The 20,187-nt window shown below is 40.5% G+C and overlaps 1 protein-coding gene across 3 annotated transcripts in view; it reads left to right on the top strand.

Annotated features, from left to right (window-relative positions):
* Window positions 1-4,021: 4,021 nt before the first annotated feature.
* LOC117420590 (spectrin beta chain, erythrocytic-like) overlaps window positions 4,022-20,187 on the top strand; it is a 78,912-nt gene continuing 62,746 nt past the window's right edge. For 2 of the 3 annotated variants that reach the window (XR_009307683.1, XM_058991273.1), the window contains exon 1: window positions 4,022-4,260. The gene's annotated coding sequence lies outside the window, so the exon portion shown is untranslated. Of the gene's footprint in view, window positions 4,261-7,505; window positions 7,719-20,187 lie in introns of those variants that run through there. The other variant, XM_058991274.1, reaches the window with a different exon arrangement.

Below are 20,187 nucleotides of genomic sequence, written 5' to 3'. Positions count from 1 at the left end.
TACTTTAAACCCACCCCAACTACTGAGTGACAGCACATTCCTACATTTCTATTGGAGACTCCGCTTGCGAGATTTAAAATAAGATTACACTCAGGATGGAGGCTTGTTAGCGGGATTTAAAGCTGTATTACAGTTAAGATACAGAGGATTTAAAACAGAATTGTGGCGAAATGTACAAAAATGCCTACATACAAAAACCCCAGAAGAATGTGCCTGTGACCATAGGGATTTCGTTATGGAAGACAGCAAAGGAAAGAAGGTACAACTTAAGTGTGCAAGTACTGTCGAGTTACTATACATATTTTGACAGACACACAAAAAAAACTGCTCAAGTGTTTTGGAAAGTAACCAAAAACACTATTTTCATAAAGTATAACAATAACGAAAGCCCTGAAAAAAAGCGATTTACATAAAACTCGAACATGCTAAAAATAAGCACCGAAAAATACAGAAACAGTAGCCCTAAATATAACTCTATGTAACACAATTTTTGTTCCTGGGTAGTAAGTGTTATTTCCTAATTGCTTATGCCTCAAAAGTATAGAAAATGGCTATTATTCCCCACAAACTTTGCTTTTGTGACCAGGACAGTGATATTTTGAAATTTACCTATTTCCAATGAGAAAACGGGCGAATTTGTATCTTTTCGTTCACATAAAGTCCGAAAAAAACAACATGAATCCAAATTAACATGTATTTATACTAAAGTAATACAAAAATGACTACAAAAGATTTAGAAGTGAGTAGTTTTTCGAGATTTACGATTATACTGTAAATCACTTTCACGAATCAGCCCCCAAATGTAGTCTCCCATCATGTTCTCGTTATACTGTCCTTCATTGACAGCTCATCCAGGAGCCTCAAAGCCGTGCTGCTCCATAATGGTAACAAGTACCCATCTCTTCCCCTGGCTCACTCGGTGCACCTCAAAGAGGATTACAACAGCATCAAGACCTTGCTGGACGCCTTGAAGTATGATGAGTACGGCTGGGACCCCCGGAAGGTGCTGATGCCACCACTGCACATCAAATTGGGCCTTATGAAACAATTTGTCAGAGCTCTAGATAAGGAGTCGGCAGCCTTCAAGTACCTTCAAGACTTCTTCCCTAAGCTGTCTGAGGCACAGATCAAAGCAGGTGTCTTCGTCGGACCACAGATAAAGAAGATGCTGGAGTGCAATGAATTCCCCAAGAAGCTCACTAGTAAGGAGAAAGCGGCTTGGAACAGCTTTGTCGCAGTGGTTCAGGGCTTCCTGGGCAATCACAAGGCCGAAAACTATGTGGAGCTGGTTGAGACTGGTGAAGAACTACGGCACAATGGGCTGTAGGATGTCCCTCAAAGTCCATATCCTTGATGCTCATCTTGATAAATTCAAGGAGAACATGGGAGCGTACTCGGAAGAGCAAGGCGAGCGCTTCCACCAGGATATACTGGACTTTGAACGCCGCTACCAAGGACAGTATAACGAGAACATGATGGGAGACTACATTTGGGGGCTGATTCGTGAAAGTGATTTACAGTATAATCGTAAATCTCGAAAAACTACTCACTTCTAAATCTTTTGTAGTAATTTTTGTATTACTTTAGTATAAATACATGTTAATTTGGATTCATATGTTGTTTTTTTCTGACTTTATGTGAACAAACGCCCATTTTCTCATTGGAAATAGGTCAATTTCAAAATAACACTGTCCTGGTCACAAAAGCAAAGTTTGTGGGGAAAAATAGCCATTTTCTATACTTTTGAGGCATAAGCAATTAGGAAATAACACTTACTACCCAGGAACCAAAAAAAAAATAATAATTGTTACACGGTGTAATGTATGCCCTGAGAACAATTTATTGTATTATTTAAAAAAGAAATGACATCCAACTTTTCATTAGATTCTGACACATCTCCTCACAAAACAAATACAAATGGAAGAGCTTTAGTCTTGCAGTGCACAAGCAGGGCATGTGTTACTGTGAAGGGTGAGGCTCCAAGTAGGGCACCAGAGAGATGAATGGATCGATGAATTTAGGCTGTCGAAATAAAAGCCAACAGAAATTGATTCATTGTTGCATCTCTGCACATCTGCCATTCAGTCCAGGGCAACTCTCAAGCAAAGACCTCAGGTTGTGGTGAATTGTGTGTTAGTTTTGCCCACTGGGATCTAATCCTAAACCAAAACCAAACATAATATCATGGTAAAAGTATAAACTGCTGTAGTTCAGAGAAGGCAAGCTAGGTAACTCGTACATAAGTATGGTCAAGCATGCAATTTAAACCTAGTAAAGTTATACCCTACGGAATCTGTGAAACCGGTCTGGTGTCTTCTCAAGCAAGCTGAACTAAATTGCAGTCCCAGATTGACAAGCAGGGTGGATTGATGTAACTTTACTATTTAGATGAAGTAGTGTTTTCAGGACAGTAAGTTAAACTTATTATAGTATGTAATATGTGCCATTGTGATTTCGTAGTGCTGCTTCTGAAACAGGTTTGGGGAAGCTGCTGTTTCTGATCCCTTTTTATTACGCTTTTCAGCAGATCCAGTATGAATAGCTGGAAGCCAGTTACAGGGGATATCATTCAGTAACCTCATGGTGTTTTTAAAATAGTTTTGACATATTTATCAGTTAAGTAATTACCCATATGAAAAATAAATAAATAATAATAAAAAAAACATTGTAAATTGTCGAATTATTTTAACTTGTTTTTGAAGAGCTTGTCACTATTGTTTAAAAATAAAAAAGTGAGGACCACTGTATTAAGAATCGTGTTATACCACCTGTATTTTCAATTTTTTTGTCCGTTGTAATACAAAGTTTGCCCTCCAGATGGCAAACAAAACAATTACTGTGAGACAGTAATAAAATAAAAATAAAAACTCTTTTGAAATCTAATTCGAAGATACCTCCTTGCTCAGTGAGTTGTACACGAGCCTTCAAGCGGTTCTGTAGAGTTTCATATTTGGGGACCGTGGAGATTCAAGTACTATGTAAACGCAACATGGGGACGGTGTTAATATATGTGTTCACAGTGCACAGGATTGCAAGGTGGTAAATAATACAATACCACATCATACCGGTCGGGGTACCGCATTCTTCACTTCGTTTATCCCCATTCAACTTTTAATTACCTCGCACAGTAATTAACAATTAATACAAAAATATTAATCGTGATAAGAAATCCTACAACTGTTGCAGGGTAGCTTTGGTGCGAAGAAGAATCAAACACATCAAAGTCTGTTGTTCGTTTTAAACGCTTAATTCTCGGGTCTTTATTAGCAGGCGCTCTGTTGCGCTCAAGAGGGAACGGCTGGCTCCCGTACTGTAGCCTGGTAACCGATTGCTGTCAGGTTGCAAAATCAATCCACCTGCATTGTGTACAACTGAGTTCGTCTCAGTTGTAGCATCGGTAACAGGCTGCGGCTACAGATTTAAAAGCACCTGTTTATTTTGCTGTTTCTGAGACTAACTTGAAGATTTGCGATTCCTGTGCAGGGGTCATCCACCGTGTCACGACGATATTGACGGTACATGGTGTTTCCCAGGGTCCCCTGTGTTTTTGGCACAATTTATTAACCCACAGATTGTAACTGTGACTAGATATTGATCATGTTTTTTTTTTGTTTTTTTTTACCGTAATAATACCAGAGTTCCTAAGAGTTATAAAATCTACGGGCAGCAGTCTTTTCAGTTTTTTATTACCAGTACAAATTCTACTCCCAGCAAGAAACTGGTGCCAGTAGTTGAAAATCAAGGCTGAGAGCAATGTTTATATTGTAATGCCCTGTAGAAAAAGGGGAATGGCTGGGTAGTTTTCTTATTACGAATGCGTGTTTACTACGACAATCGTATCTGTGAAATAGTGTTATTATACTTGAATGAGATCGCGCTGTTCTGTCTCTAATAATGATGTTTACTGCGGGCCGCACCTTCCCCCGCGTGCCCGGTGCTTGTGCGGGTGCGAGCGGCTGCGCTGACATATCCAGTGGGTCGGTGGGTGGTGAGAGTGCCTGCCATTTAAAGTCAGTCTCTCGTTCAGGAATGCCTTTCCCGTGCGCAGCGTCTGCTTAGCCGTGTTTATTTTTATCACAGCTGTGGGTGGGACACGCAGCTTAGAAGGCTTAGCAGGGTGAGCTTGTTCTTCTTTGTCTCTGTAGTTTCTCAACTTTCTTTACCCGGGACCTGGTCCCAATGTCATAAAGGGCTGCATATATATATATATATATATATATATATATATATATATATAAACAAACATTCGTCCACTGACAGGTACGTCTTATCCTTATTCTTCCATTGTCCTTTTGTTTTATAAATAGACGCTTTGAACTGTGGAAATTATTTGTGTCGCGTTATTGTCAATATACACTGCGCTGTAAATGTATATATATATATATATATATGTATATATATATATATATATATATATATATATATATATATGTGTGTGTGTGTGTGTGTGTGTGTGTGTGTGTGTGTGTATGTATTATTGTTGTTATTAAGGCGTGTTTGTGTAACCGGAATAAAGTGACTTCGGCTATTCGCTAAGTTGCAAGCAAAAAGTGCACTTTAGGACAGTTAAAAAGAACCAGTGCTTTTAACCTGTCAGCATTTATAAGCGAATTCTGTGCTGCTCTTGCAGCTGCTTGTTGTCAGTTAGAAGTTGAACTCCCACATTGATATTCCAGCGCCTGAACGTCTTTAAACGAGAGTAAGCGCTGCACACGTGAGCTGTACCAGCAGGTGCACACACTTACTGGCAATGGACCTCGGAATGCACATGTACAAACGACTCGTTTTTTGAAACTCAGGATATTGTGTATTCCTTATTTTGTAAGAAACTGACCACGTTTGTGACTGGCAATAATATTAAGCTAGTCAATCGTGCAGGATACTGCAGCAAATTAAATGAATCTGTATTTGACATTGTTTGTGAAGAGCCTACAGCTAATATGTATTGTATTGTATACAGGTTCTATTAGTATGAGCTACTGGGTTAACTTTCAGATAAAGCATTGGACATTTCACTACAGCCGCCATGGCAGATGAGATAGATATAGAATTAAAAACCAGCAAACAGCTCTATATGTAAGGAGAATCAGGATCCAACATGATGCTCAATCACTAGAAATACTTCATGAAGAAGAAAAGTCATTGATAAACTGCAAACTCACTGTTTTAATAATTAGCGGCACGGTTTTTTAGCCTGTGCCTTGTTCAGATAGCACGGTAGAACTAGCTAGGCAGACTGATGCTGCTGTTTCAGTTTGAAAGCTGCACAGTGACTTACAGATGAATGTTCTAAGAACATTGAGACACAGACAGTTCTGAGGGGGAGTTCCAAGGCGATGGTTTTGAGAGTTAAAGTGCTTTGCACCAAACTGATCTGGTAAACATCCTGACTGTAAGTAACAGCATGCGGGTGAAACCACCAATGCCTCCTCGTTTCAGAAACCATAAGCCTGCCACAATTACCAAGGAGCTGGATCAACCTGTTGAAAACAGCAAGAGCTTTTAAAATGAGTCAATAACCAACTGCATGTTATTGGCCGATACAAAAACATGACTATATATACCTACTATATTAGAATAACAATGAAAACTCTTTAAAAACGTGGAGATATCAGTGAAAGTGTTTGTGCTTTCATAAAGGCAGCGATACTGTTTTTGTAACTGTTGGGTGCAAGCCCTGCTCTGAAGTAGATATTTCTTTTACCCAGTTGAATGTGTGATTAGATATCTGGTTATCCCGACTGTCAGTTAGTGGACTCACCATGCAGCACACACTGGGCTCTGTATGAATGGTGCATGTGTTCTCGTTAGTGAGTGGAGTGTGTGTGGTGTGGCTGGAATGGAATCGGAGAGAAACGCGCTAAGGACCCGCATTGTGTGTTTCTAGTAGATATGGGGAATCATGTAATGCTGTGTTTGATAGCCATGGTTTCAGACATAAAAACGTTGTCTCATTTTTTGCCTTCAAGAAACTTGTATGTGTGGTAAAACTTATATTTTATTAAATACATATCCCTTCTAAATACAAACAGAAAACTACATCACAATGTTTACCAAAAAAATAATTGAAATCTTTTTTTTTTTTAATAAAAGAAAGACATGTTACATTTTATTAATACATTAGTTGTCTGGATAATGGTTATTTTTTTCATTGTATATATTTTTTAGTATTGCAGTATTCTTTAGATTAGTACAGTAGCATTTTCTATAGTGTTCTGTATTCTATGGACTGTGGAACTTTATGATACTTTCTAGTATTATTACTATAGTAGTTCCATAGACTAGTGTAATACTACCCTATATATGGCACTACCTCACTATATTTACAAACTCTTACACTTCAGTTGTATTTTAGACGCCGTGGGGACTGTTCTATTGATCTAAACTGTAGATCAAAATACCACCAGTGTTAAGATGCTCAAAACTGCATGCGAGTCTCTTTGCTGTGTTTCAGTCTGTAAAATATATAAAGTGCCACCAGAGAGGGTCCTGATTGAATGATTTAAATGACAGGTTTTAAAATCCACCGCTCTTTAGATCAATTGAATGACCCTCGTTTGTGATGTGCACATGAACCATTTGAGATGCCGACTTCGTATTTTGAACATTAAGAAAACTCTGAGAGCCCTCACTTTGACCGAACGGAGTCGGCGCAATATAACGTTAAAGGGACATCACGTGACCAAAAATAAAACCAGAAAAAGGACGAGCTCCGCAGTCTCTAAATCAGTTTAATTACCTGTATGTGCTTATGAAAAAAACTTAACAAAACATGACTTCAGACAGTCCTTAAAGTTGTGTGAATAGGGCACAATATCTCAGACTGCTTTCCTGAATTTCATGAAACTTTGCATTGATAATTTGTTTCAAAAAATGTTTTCTAATATTGGCAACACAGACAGCAAAGACTCCTGGAAAATAAGATGAATGGCAGGCTGGCCCGTTGTTGACATGCAGTAATTCAGACTGAGGTACTTCAAACGGGATTTTATTTAACATCTTCAATGATTAGCAATACTATGTTTTTCAGTTGGATAAATTATCGAGAGACAGAAAAATACCAATAGCATTGCTTAATTGATTATTATTCTAACCCTACCCACACGTCATATTTAAGTCATTTGGTATCTCCACTACATAGGAGCACCACGCAGCTAGTACTGTCAGTGCATTACCTTTATTTAACCAGATGAGTCAATTGAGAACAGATTCTCATTTTCAATAACGACCTGGCCAAGCGGCTCACACCATAGCAGCAAAAACACACAACACAATACAATTCATACAAACAAACGGACAAGAAAAAGCAGTATTAGCAGGCACAGATATCCCTCAGCAGGGATGTAACCCTGCGGCTAAAGGCATCCACAGTAAGGAAACTGTTTATCTTTAGTCTAAGTTAGTCTGTTTCAATGACGTCATGCACGGTGTGTCTATAGATGCTACAGCCAGTATTCAAGGCTGACTCACAGTGGAGTGCATTATCAAACCACATCCATTATGCACTGCATTCTCATGTTGCACAGTTAGTGGAGAAAGTACATGAAGGCTTTCAGAAGCTTGAGCACAGCTGGATAAACATGGATGCTGGAGCTGACAGGATTACAGCAGCACATCAAAACCCTTTTTGGCAGCGGTTTTAGGAACACACTAAAAGCCAGCTGTACAATCTGCAGAACAGGAACAGCTTCTTTTGAATGATGTCCACTGGACTCCAAGTAAGTGCACTGGGATTCAACTTGTTCTGCACCCGTCCTGGCTATTAGAAGTAGTAGCGTTGTTATTGGTAGTAGTAGCGATCTCGGTTAATGCATCACACAGGGCGAGGCAATCCACACACAGGCGGAGGGCGGGCGTGAACCCGGGATCTCTCGCACTTTAGTCGAGAGGTCCTTGGTTAGGGTTGCCAGCTGTCTGGGTTTGACACGGATAGTCCGGGAATTGGCATCTACTCAGCGCGCTGGTAAAAAACAAAACACACGTTGCGTGGTGACTGCTATTTTACCATCACAACTTTCCTGTTGTGTGTGTGTGTTTTCTTTATTGCCTTGCAGTTTTAAATGAAAAAGTAGTCCTATTTAATGCCCAGTAGTAGGACTACACCAGCTGCCCACTGGCAGTTTAGCACCCCTAAACAAAAAGGGGTGCTAACAAGGACTGGCTATTAACTAATTTTAACTAAAAAAAACAGAAAAAGGGTCTGTAAATTAAATGGTCAAAACAAAAGGGGGGTGGTACAGAGCACGCCCCCTAGAGCCCACTGGATCGACAAAAGCAGCCATGTCGCCAGTGGACTCCACGTGGGCGTCCTCTAAATTAACCCTGGACCAGACTAGGGCCCTGAACATCGCCCCACAGTCAAAGAGACCCTCCCTGGTGATCTTACGCTTCCTGGTCTTGTAGATGACCAGTCTAGCAAGAGCCAGGAGCAGATTCACCAGGTGTCTCTCGCCTCGGTGGAGCCACGAACAGGGTGCCCAAAAATGAGGAGGGTGGGAGAAAAATGCAGCCAGAACTGCAGCAGGAGGTTCTTCAGGAACAGAAAGAACGGCTGCAGTCTGGCGCATGAAAAATAAATGTGAGCCACCGACTCGGACTGACCGCAGAAAGGGCATGCGGCGTCCGAGTCGGTAAAGTGACAAAGGATGTGATATCCACTGGACCCTCCTCTGCTGCGCCCCGCTGTTGAGTTCCATACGCCGGCTAGTTTCAGTCCGCCTACTCGGTGGGCTGGTAAAAACAAAACAAAACCCAGACGCCCTAATGTCTGGTTTTAAGTGAAACGCATAAGAAAAACCAACCTTCCTTTAATATTTTCTTTTACATACCGTATAACGGGACATTTTGGAGTGGAATTTATTTTGGCTTTATTATCGGTTTGGATTGGATCGCCAATAATACTTCCACCAATCAGAGTGTGGCATACATTGTGAGATCCCGCCTTCTGCCAGACTGGTGGTATGCAGCACAGGTTAAAGAAGCGCTCGCTGGACAAGGGATAGAATGTGTCGGATGTCAAAGTGAATATGAGAATAGCAGTGAGCGATGAAGGCAGTTTGATTAAAAAAATTAAAAGCAAACAGGACATTTCCATCAATGGATTTAGGAAATCTGGAATTTATGATGCAATCAGAAACTCCGAGGCTGTGTAAACTGCGCCTGCTACTGTGGTACCTTTAGGACTGTTCTTGTTTAGGTTAAGCAGTATTGTGTTATTTTTATTTATTTATTTTACAAGGGGTTAATTAAGTAGCAGCTAAAATTGTTTTATGCCAGACTTGTTAGAACATCTGTAACAATGGTGCAAATGTGCTTTGGATTGTTATTGTCGATACGTGTAGTTACTATCCACCGTGCAGGTATCGCAAAGTCCCAAAACAACATGTTAAAATGAATTAGTTCTGCAACTTATATAAAAAAGCTGATTTGCCAGTGCTTGCTAGTCTGTTAACCAGTTTTAAATTTAAAGCGTTTTAGTTTCGGCTTTATTGTTAAAGTTTTCACATGAAACAATACTGTCCTACAATTACTACATGATCATCCCACTGTGTTATGCTAATGAACCATAGCTAAGTTTTAAAACTGAGAGTTATCAAATGCCTATCGTTAAAGTGTACTGAAATTAGTAATCATTTCCAAGTACTGATATCTTAAAATTGAAGTGCATATAAGAACGATAAATATTGTAACTCATTTTTAGAAAGCCGCCTTTGTTGTTCTGCTGCAGTGACATTGTAGATGCTATAACTAGTCACTGTAAATGAGATATTGTTTTAGCAGACACATTTCATTAAGTAAACATGTATTTGAGTGTTTTTGAAATTAGTGATAAATGCCAGTTCAAAAGCCGTCAAAATCTACCAAGGTAGCAAATCTGCAAATTTAATACCAGCCAAAATGTCCAGTTATACGGTACATTAGCTGCTTAAAGGATTTCCACTATCTTAGTAAACATGTACTGTTTAGCACTGATCTGTACATTGTACTGTGCCCCCAGCATTTGAATAATGCTTTACATTACACTGATCTGTGTGATTAAATACATAACATTTACAGTAAAGTATGGGTTGCTTATGATATATAATGGTAATTAAACCACATATATGCGTGCGTGTATGTATAAACATTGCATATTTAGTGGTAGCCATTAGTAACATTGAAAAACCTGAACCAAATTTGAGTACATTTTGACTCATTTTGTGTCTTTTTACCGACACAGAACCAATAGTGCTGTAGTTTTAAACGTCTATTAATAACGTTTGTTAATATTTAATATTGAGGGGGATTTCCCATGACATGATGGCTGTAAAATAATTCTGACCATCACAAACAGCCTTTTCAAGCTCAAATTATTTGGGAAAAAAAAGCAGGTAGACAGGATCGTCGCTTCAGACATTGCATTGATTTACTACAGCGTTACTCATCACCACAGCTGCTTGTCTCAGGGAAGATTAGCCTCTAACCTACCACGATATAGCTACTATTTTTTTGGCTTGCAAGTTCGATTGCTAGAAATATCAAACGCATGATGCTGTGTATACTGCATGATCATTGATTTGTACCGAGATCTGGTGGTGTTGTGTTACACTGTATTACAGTATACTGTAGTTTTGATAGAGCTAGGCTGACTGAGAAATATGTCCGGGTTTGGGCTGTGGAAAAAGTGGCAACCCTATCCACACACACCCACACACACCACACCCACACACACACACAGACACACATACACACTGACACACACACACCACACACACACACACCACACACACGCCACACATAGACACACACCACACACCCACACACACCACACCCATACACACACCACACCCACACATAGACACACATAGACACACACCACACCCACACACACACACCACACATAGACACACGCCACACACACACCACACGCACACACACGCCACACATAGACACACACCACACACACACCACACACACCCACACACACACCACACATAGACACACACCACACACACACACACACCACACCCAGACACACACACACGCCACACATAGACACACACTACACATAGACACACCACACACACCACACATAGACACACACCACACACACACACACGCCACACAGATACACACCACACATAGACACACACCACACCCACACACACGCCACACATAGACACACACCACACATAGACACACACCACACCAACACACACACCACACATAGACACACACCACACACACACACCACACACACACACACCACACACGCCACACATAGACACACACCACACATAGACACACACACACACCACACATAGACACACACCATACATAGACACACACCACACACACACCACACATAGACACACACCACACACACACATACACCACACACATGCCACACATAGACACACACCATACATAGACACACACCACACACACACCACACCCACACACACGCCACACATAGACACACACCACACATAGACACACACCACACACACACACCACACATAGACACACACCACACACACACCACACACACACACATAGACACACACCACACACACACACACACCACACATAGACACACACCACACACACACTGACACACACACACCACACACACGCCACACAGACACACACCATACACACACACACACACACACCACACATAGACACACGCCACACATAGACACACACCACACATAGACACACACCACACATAGACACACACCACACACACACACACACCACACACACACACACACAACACACACACACACTGACACACATACCATACACACACACTGACACACACACACACACACACTGAAACACACACACACTGACACACACACACTGACACACACACCACGCACACACACACACACACACACAAGGGCAGTGCAGTCGTGTGTGATTTCCCTCTTGTGTTCCTAACGTCTCCCACACTCCCTGCCATACACTCTCTGGTTCACAAAACTCATTCCCTGCCCCTGCTCCACATACGTTACTGTATTTGTGTGTGTTGTTGTGTATTCATTCAAATTATTATACTTCTGGTTGCCAAAATGTTTGCATTAACTACCAGATGTGTTGCCTGTTGTCAGGTTACTTTACTGTGCAGAGTGCAGAGAAGACTAAACTGTCAAAGAATGTAGTAAACAGCCACCAGGGAAGCACGCAGTGCTGCGGTGTCTGTGATTAAAATCCTGTACTTGTGCAACTCACTCATTTAAGAATGTGGATGAAAAGGGTTATTTATAAACTTTGGAAAATGGATTTTGAATAAATGTACTTCAAGGAGGTTCTGTTATGCCCTGGCAAGTTCTTTTGCGATTATGCACAGAACAAGTTTCACCTTTTTATAACCAGACCTTTATTAAGAGATGTAATGAGCATTACCAAGCTCAATGTATTAATAGACACACTGTATGATACAAGTGCATTACTGACCCTAGTTACTGAGTGTCTTCAGTTCTGCTATACAGTGATCACGACGGTAATGGAAATGTAGAGGGCATCATAAAGGGCGGGTTATGAAATGGCAGCTAAAAGCAGTGTGGATCTATTTATAAACTACAGGAGAAATGTAGAGCACAGCTGTAGCAGCAGCAGGCTGTATGAGAGAGTGCAGAGAGGCTGTGTGAGAGACTGTGTGAGAGAGTGCAGAGAGGCTGTGTGAGAGACTGTGTGAGAGAGTGCAGAGAGGCTGTGTGAGAGACTGTGTGAGAGAGTGCAGAGAGGCTGTGTGAGAGAGTGCAGAGAGGCTGTGTGAGAGACTGTGTGAGAGAGTGCAGAGAGGCTGTGTGAGAGAGTGCAGAGAGGCTGTGTGAGAGACTGTGTGAGAGAGTGCAGAGAGGCTGTGTGAGAGGCTGTGTGAGAGAGTGCAGAGAGGCTGTGTGAGAGAGTGCAGAGAGGCTGTGTGAGAGACTGTGTGAGAGAGTGCAGAGAGGCTGTGTGAGAGAGTGCAGAGAGGCTGTGTGAGAGACTGTGAGAGAGTGCAGAGAGGTTGTGTGAGAGACTGTGTGAGAGAGTGCAGAGAGACTGTGAGAGGCTGTGTGAGAGAGTGCAGAGAGGCTGTGTGAGAGAGTGCAGAGAGGCTGTGTGAGAGGCTGTGTGAGAGAGTGCAGAGAGGCTGTGTGAGAGAGTGCAGAGAGGCTGTGTGAGAGACTGTGTGAGAGAGTGCAGAGAGACTGTGTGAGAGAGCGCAGAGAGGCTGTGTGAGAGACTGTGTGAGAGAGTGCAGAGAGGCTGTGTGAGAGACTGTGTGAGAGAGTGCAGAGAGGCTGTGTGAGAGGCTGTGTGAGAGAGTGCAGAGAGGCTGTGTGAGAGACTGTGTGAGAGTGCAGAGAGGCTGCGTGAGAGCGCAGAGATGCTGTGTGAGAGACTGTGTGAGAGAGTGCAGAGAGGCTGTGTGAGAGAGTGCAGAGAGACTGTGTGAGAGAGCGCAGAGAGGCTGTGTGAGAGACTGTGTGAGAGAGTGCAGAGAGGCTGTGTGAGAGAGTGCAGAGAGACTGTGTGAGAGAGTGCAGAGAGGCTGTGTGAGAGACTGTGTGAGAGAGTGCAGAGAGACTGTGTGAGAGAGTGCAGAGAGGCTGTGTGAGAGACTGTGTGAGAGAGTGCAGAGAGGCTGTGTGAGAGAGCGCAGAGAGGCTGTGTGAGAGACTGTGTGAGAGAGTGCAGAGAGGCTGTGTGAGAGACTGTGTGAGAGAGTGCAGAGAGGCTGTGTGAGAGAGCGCAGAGAGGCTGCGTGAGAGCGCAGAGATGCTGCGTGAGAGAGTGCAGAGAGGCTGTGTGAGAGAGCTCAGAGAGGCTACGTGAGAGAGCGCAGAGAGACTGCGTGAGAGAGCGCAGAGAGACTGCGTGAGAGACTGTTTGAGAGAGTGCAGAGAGGCTGTGTGAGAGGCTGTGTGAGAGAGCGCAGAGAGGCTGTGTGAGAGACTGTTTGAGAGAGTGCAGAGAGGCTGTGTGAGAGGCTGTGTGAGAGAGCGCAGAGAGGCTGCGTGAGAGCGCAGAGATGCTGCGTGAGAGAGTGCAGAGAGGCTGCGTGAGAGAGCTCAGAGAGGCTACGTGAGAGAGCGCAGAGAGACTGCGTGAGAGAGCGCAGAGAGACTGCGTGAGAGAGTGCAGAGAGGCTGTGTGAGAGAGTGCAGAGAGGCTGTGTGAGAGAGCGCAGAGAGACTGCGTGAGAGAGCGCAGAGAGGCTGCGTGAGAGAGCGCAGAGAGACTGCGTGAGAGAGTGCAGAGAGGCTGTGTGAGAGAGTGCAGAGAGACTGCGTGAGAGAGCGCAGAGAGGCTGTGTGAGAGAGCGCATAGAGGCTGCGTGAGAGCGCAGAGAGACTGCGTGAGAGAGCGCAGAGAGACTGCGTGAGAGAGCGCAGAGAGACTGCTGTGCTATAATCTAGAAATTGTATTGTCTAGAAATTGTCTATTAAACTAGTAACAAAAGGTGCTAGAAATTTCAATATGATAATGCAGAACCTAATTCTAGAAAAGTCTGGAAAATGCTGGATTGTAGGTGAACATTCTTAGAGAGTATAACATGTTAGGCATAGGTTGATTGCTGTCATTATCAATAAGTCAATATGGGAAAAAGTAAAGAGCTATCTGAAGACCTTAGGCAGAAAATGATTTATTGTCATAAAGCTGGAGAAGGATACAAGAAGATTTCCAAGCACTTGAGTATCCCAATTTCAACTATTGTTTCTATTATCAAGAAGTACAAGACTCATGGTCCTGTCACAACACTCCCTCAGTCTGGAAGAAAGAAGGTTCTTTCACCAAGAACAAGTAGAAGAATTGTGAGGAAGGTTAATAACAATCCGAGATTGACTGCCAAAGATATTCAAAGTGAATTAGCTGCAAGTGGGACTGGGGTTTCCATTTCAACCATAGGTTCAGTATTGCATGATGAAGGTCTCAATGGTCGCAGGCCAAGGAAAAAGACACTCTTAGGACAATCACTTGAATTTTGCATGAGTTCTGGTCAAAAGTTTTGTGGATTGATGAAACAAAATTTGAGCTATTTGGTCACACTGATAGTCATTACATTTGGAGAAAGTCTGGTGAGGTGTACAAAGAAAAGAACACCATACCTACTGTCAAGCATGGAGGTGGTAATATCCTTCTATGGGGCTGTTTTTCCTCTAATCGCACAGGAAATTTAGTTCCCATACATGGTAAAATGGATTCCATAGCATACCAAAAGATATTGGCCATTCATCTGAAACCCTCTGCTACAAAACTTGGTTTAAAGCTCAACTGGATGTTCCAACTCAACAACGATCCAAAGCACACATCAAAATCTACTTCAGAATGGTTAAAGAATAGAATCAAGGTTCTGGAATGGCCTAGTCAAAGTCCAGATCTAAATCCGATTGAGACTCTTTGGTATGAGTTGAAGAAGGCTGTGCACAAGAGACCTCAGAATTTGAATGAACTGGAACAATTTTGCGTTGAAGAATGGTCAACGTCACTAAAGAATCGTGCCAAAAGCTCATTGACAAATATCCTAATCATTTCAAAGAGGTTATTATTGCTAAAGGGGCCTCAACTAGCTATTAATTTAATTTTCCTTGTCAGGGTATGAATACCTTTGCATTAGCATTTTTGGAGGTTTGCAAAATAAATGCTGAAATAAATAACTGTAGACTTCTATTTCTTGTAGCTTTTAAAGGATCAGGTTGCTCCTCCCACATCTAATACAAACCACAATAGCAACCTTATCACACAATGTTGATCTGACACTGCCTTAGTCTGCAGTAAGAGTGTTGGAGTGCTCTTCATGTTCCCAACATGTTCTCATCCCACCCAAAAATGATCAGCCATTGTGAAGTCAGCCTCCTGGATCCCCGGGTTTAACACATTAACTGAAATATTTCAAACACTTTTTGCAAAGGCGAAGGAACACTGTCAGAGAGGAATAAAATAATGTAATGATAAAACCAGTAAGAAGCGCAAAAGATTTGTTCCAAAAAAATGAGTATCTGAAAATCAAATTCTTCTCAACTTGGGACAGGCAGCTTGAAGATACAGATACAGCTGGGTTACAGGAATACCTTCATGGCATGAAACAAGCGTGTTCAAATTCAACTACAAAGAACTGAATAACCCGACACCCCGTTTTGTTGCAGCTGGTCTCTCTGTGTTGGTACAATATGTTTTGTATGTCACTCTTTTAAATATAGAAACAATGTTCAACAGTGAAGCAGTGTGCCACATGCTCTGTTGAGAACGCAACATTAATCACACAGTTTCATGAACTCGGAGAGAGGCTTCACCACACTGAAGCACATGATTGAGACCAGGAGCTTCCCAGTGGGTGCAATCAGACACCACTCTGAGTGGCTTGCAAAGGAAAGCTGGAGCTCTGAAAGGATGAATTCAGAATAAAAGGAGCGCTGAAATGATTATCAGAAATCTGTTCTGCCTAGCATGAAGTCCAATATGTTCCTGTTTGCTTCATGCAAAAGTAAACTTTGTCATGTACTTAGTGACTGCTGAATAAAGCAGTTGATTTCACTGAGTACATTAGAGAGCTTGCCAGCAAGTGTCAGGGTGCTGCTGTCTAAAAGGGTTCCTTTCATTTCAACCTCTCACATGAGGAACTTGGATGGGGAAGGTACATGTCGGGCAGCAGTGTGGAGTAGTGGTTAGGGCTCTGGACTCTTGACCGGAGGGTCGTGGGTTCAATCCCCAGTGGGGGACACTGCTGTTGTACCCTTGAGCAAGGTACTTTACCTAGATTGCTCCAGTAAAAACCCAACTGTATAAATGGGTAATTGTATGTAAAAATAATGTGATATCTGTATAATGTGAAATAATGTATAATGTGATATCTTGTAACAATTGTAAGTCGCCCTGGATAAGGGCGTCTGCTAAGAAATAAATAATAATAATAATAATACATTTAAGCAAGGGGGACCCTTTTTGACTGCTCCACCCTAATGTAGGCTCTTGTGCATACAGCAGAATAAATTGATCAGGCAGTAACTAGCAAGTCTTTTAGCATGGAACAGACATTAGTATGTTGGTCTTTTATACACGGCAGAAGCGATTTCAGATTAACATTTCAGAGCCCCTTTTACTCTGAATTCATCCTTTCAGAGCTACAGCTTTCCTTGCAAGCCACTCAGAGCCGTGTCTGATTGCACCCACTGGGAGGCTCCTGGTCTCAATCATGTGCTTCAGTGTGGTGAAGCCTCTCTCCGAGTTCATGAAACTGTGTGATTAATGTTGCGTTCTCAACACAGCATGTGGCACACTGCTTCACTGTTGAATATTGTTTCTATATTTAAGAGTGACATGCAAATTCTATTGTACCTCAATCCAATATGTGGATTTCAATCATGCAAGAAACAAAGCTTCCTCTACTGTGGGAAATGGTTGTTCCAGCTATTTATTTGCAGGATGTGTCATCTGAATATTATTTAGAGTTCTTTAGAAGAGAAGGGGTAGGTTAGGATTGATTTTTTTCCCCACTGCAAGCATAGAATATTACTTTAACTTTCCATGGATTTCTTGTCAGATTTTTATTTTTGGGGTTTCCCTCGAAGGTCAAAAGTCTAACTTTTTTAAGAGGTAACTTTAAATAGATTGCTGTTGCTGGAACAGCACATAAGCATGATAAACAATGACCTTCGCAGAAACAACAAGAACGTATTATACAGAACACACTAAGACATGCTCCGCAGGTGAGGAATTCAATATTATACAAATGTACATATAAAATACCCCTGTGGTATTAGCAGGTTATATCAATAAGGTGTTATAAAACATACAACTAAGAAATCCTGGAACTATTTTATAACGCTGCAGGAAGCTGTCCACTAGTAATATATATTAAAAAGGATAAGCAGAAGAAACTTGAAAAGGAATTCTTTAGCGTACGATATTCAGAATCTAATGTTACTGAATAGAATCCTGTTCATATGTCACTGTTAACATTTTCACATGTATCTTTAGAAGCGCTTATTTAATTATAATCAAACTTGGCGTGGACATTCGTTAACAAAAGTTATTGAGATTATCAGAATCTGACCCGTCTGTCCGTATGTCAAACTTAGATTTGTACAACTGTAGGTCGTGGTTATCCAGGACAGAAGGTTTAATAATTTCATCATCTTTTATAACATGATTGAAGACTAACTTGAAACCTCTATCTACAGCTCCGGCCAAATGTTTTGCACCCCCCTATAGAATTAACACATTCTGCTTCATAAAGTCAAATGAAACCTACTGAATAATGTGATGTTAACATATTGAATTATATACCGCTTCGTAGTTTTCCATATACTTAACGGAAAAACTGACACAAATTTAAAAATGTGGCATTTCTAAATCTAACATGAAATACTGTACTACTATTATGGCTTCCGGTAGACTTTGTACGTGATGCAAAACTTTTGGCCAGAGCTGTAATATCAGATCAGAAACCACGAGTACAGTTTGCCAGTGAATGAATGAAATGTTTACTTTAATAACTGGCCTTCCCATACTAAAAAATATATATATTTTAAATATATTTTTGTAAACATATTATTCATATAAAACTCATAGTCTTTGGGAATGATAAAATATATGGAAAAATATATGTATTATGTATGTAATGTTATATAAAATATATTTAACATATTACAAAATTGGCCCGTTTTCATCATATGGAAAATGTATTTACAATGTATTTGCTTAAACATATTTTAAATATATTTAAAATATAATTTCAGTAACAATATATCAATTATATTGTCCATGTATTTTTTAGAAATCTATTATTCAATATATTTAATAAACATGTATTATATAATGTATTCACAATATATTACATAATGTAATCTTTGGTATATGAATATACTGTATAACAATGCCCAGTAAATATTTAGTACCTTTTAAAAAGTAGGCTACATAAATAATATATTCTTCATACATGACTTTAAATTTAAAACATTTTTAATAAAAAAAAAAAAATCTGCATGTAATTACCATATTGGTGTCATAAACAAAAAAAAAACCGACTCACCAGGCTAACAAAAAATGAATTTATTTAACAAGTCATATACACTGTTTTGCTACTAAAGCAGACTGTACCACAATAACATGCAACAGCCAAGGAAAGAGCCTTCCTTATAATCAGGCGATTAAGTTCTACATCAGTAAGTTTACAATATTGCAACCCTGCAGTGCTGCGCAAATTATGGAAACTTAACACATACTTTTTGTTTTTTGTATGACATGTTTTGGTTACAATTTAGAACAGCAAATTGTTCAGCTCTCACTGGAACACATTATTCCAGTTAATAAAGATGATCGTCTGGTAGCAATTGATGCTCAAGTAATTCTACAGAAATGTGTTTTTGTAAAGTGCCTGGACACACACCATATTTTGCATGTGTTCCACCAAACAGATATGAAGCAAATAAATAAGAAAGGAATGGAATTCCACAATTTCACTTAAAAATAACTACTATCTTTAAACATAACGGAATATATCAACATTTTGTAAAAATTCAGTGTATATAAAACACTCAAGTACAAAAATGAAAAGCTTTCAACATATGCTAAAAGGCTGTTTGCAGTACAACAGGTGTTTGGGCTGCTTCTCTGTAGACCTGCTAACATTGTTCTTCTGAAACTATGAGACGTTACAAAAAACTGCTGCTTCCAATTAAAAATTCATTAATAGCTATTGAATTGTTGCTGAAAATAGAGCTATGAAAGTAAAAAAAAAAATACACTAATAAACTGGAAATACATTTTTACAATTTCATTCTTTTTTTCATATTGGTGGGCATACAGTTTAAATATAAGGTGACTTGAACTATGAACAGCTTATGAACAGGCTTGAAATATGAACAGCCTATTGTGTCCTTGATTGTTATTGACCTCTCTTTTTTTTTCTTCTAAATACTAGGCTTAGCCCAGTTATTTTTTATGAGATATCTGTAACACTTCGGTATCTGCAGAAAGATTGATTAACGACCATATTTGTTCCGTCAAGAATAAACTTATTTACCGAATTAAAATCACAGTGTCTGTGTTTTTATCTGCTGTACATGGATAAACTTATGAAGCCTTCTTGTTTTAAATTTAGTGCTGCCTGACCGTCACAGTCTCCCATTATATGCAATATATACATATATACACTTTTAAATATATTAATGTGAATATATTTATTTACAACATATTTTTCAATGTATT

This window comes from Acipenser ruthenus, chromosome 18 (assembly GCF_902713425.1).
Source record: "Acipenser ruthenus chromosome 18, fAciRut3.2 maternal haplotype, whole genome shotgun sequence".
In the NCBI taxonomy this organism is placed as follows: Eukaryota; Metazoa; Chordata; class Actinopteri; order Acipenseriformes; family Acipenseridae; genus Acipenser; species Acipenser ruthenus.
This window is presented reverse-complemented; position numbering and strand designations above follow the sequence as displayed.